Source organism: Papio anubis, chromosome 3 (genome assembly GCF_008728515.1).
Source record: "Papio anubis isolate 15944 chromosome 3, Panubis1.0, whole genome shotgun sequence".
NCBI lineage: Eukaryota > Metazoa > Chordata > Mammalia > Primates > Cercopithecidae > Papio > Papio anubis.
The window spans coordinates 127,180,227-127,181,764 of record NC_044978.1 but is presented as its reverse complement, the minus strand read 5'-3'; the positions used below and the strand labels follow the sequence as shown (position 1 = coordinate 127,181,764).

The 1,538-nt window shown below is 37.3% G+C and overlaps 1 pseudogene; it reads right to left on the bottom strand.

The window, feature by feature from the left end:
- Positions 1-241: 241 nt before the first annotated feature.
- LOC101009747 lies at positions 242-1,206 on the bottom strand (annotated as a pseudogene).
- Between the last annotated feature and the right edge of the window lie 332 nt (positions 1,207-1,538).

Below are 1,538 nucleotides of genomic sequence, written 5' to 3'. Positions count from 1 at the left end.
GCATTGAATCTGTAGATTGCTTTGGTAGTATGGTCATTTTAGCAATATTAACTCTACTGATCCATGAGCATGGTATGTTGTTCTGTTTTTGCATTCTCTTCAATTTCATCAGTGTTTTACAGTTTTCCTTATAGAAGTCTTTCACCTCCTTAGTTAAATTTATTCCTAGGTATGTTCTTTCTTTCTTTCTTTAGCTATTATAAATGGAATTGCTTTTTTTTTTGTTTTTTTTTTAGTTTAAGTACATTTTATTTTTAGACAGCCTGACATAGTTTTCTTAAAAACTGCCTTCACTCCAAATAAATCATAGTCAAAATAAATGAAGAGCTCAAGATTATATCAGTCCCATCCATCTTAAGTACTGGTGTTGTATGGATGACAAGCAGCAGCCAGTTATGATGACAGGTGATAGATCCAAAGAAATTGCCAACTTTGTTACCATTTTTTCCATTTCTAAATCATCCTTAAAGAAAATCATATATGAAGTCATACCATTCTCATGGTAGTTCAGTAGGGCAACCATGCCATCTGGATTCATGTTTTCACCAGTAAAGAACTGGAGTTTTTGAAATTAGCAAGGGTGTGCTTGATTGTTCTGTAACCTCTGTCACAGAACGTTTTACTCTTTCTGGTCTCTATTCTCCAAATTTGCCTTTGATTGATTTCATGTAATCTTTGATGTACTTCTTGTAGGCTTCTTTTGTGAAGCTGGTTTCCTGTAAGTGAGGTTCCTGACAATATCAACACCAGTGATTACTGTGCTTTAGGTACCTTTGCTCTAGGGGGCCTTCAGCAGAGGCATTTCCACCAGTGAACAAGTCATGAGTGTTACCTTCTGTCCTACTTACCATCTTTTCCTCCACCTCCAGGCAAGCCTGTCTGCAATCTCCCAAATCTTATACATGTTGGAGAATTGTTATGACTGATGATGCCAGGGTAGATAATCATGATAGTGGCTAAAGGGAGACCATGGGGGCACTAACTTAGCAGGAGCCTGGAGCTCAGAGTGAGTGCAGGGTAGCCAGAGTGGCACTGGGTGGGGAAGTGGGTGGAAATGCGGGATTGCTTTCTTGATTTCTTTTTAGTTAGTTCATCTTTGTTGTATGGAAACACTACTGATTTTTGTGTATTGGTTTTGTATCCTTCAACTGTACTGGATTTATTTATCATTTGTAAGAGTTTTTTGGTAAAGTCTTTCGGTTTTTCTAGGTATAAGATCATGTCATCTGTAAAGAGGGACACTTTCACTTCTTTTCCAACTTGGATTATGCCTTTATTTCTTCCTCTTTCCTAATCGATCAGGCTAGGACTTCCAGCACAACGTCGAATAAGAATAGTAAAGGTGAACATCATTGTCTTATTCCAGTTCTTGGAGGAAAGGCTTTCAGCTTTTCCCCAAGTGGTATGATGTTAGCTGTGGGTTTGTCATATATGGCCTTTGTTATTTTGAGGTATGTTTCTTTTATGCCTAACTTGTTGAGAGTTTTTATCATGAAGGATGTTAAATCGTATCAAATGCTTTTTCTGTATTTATTGAG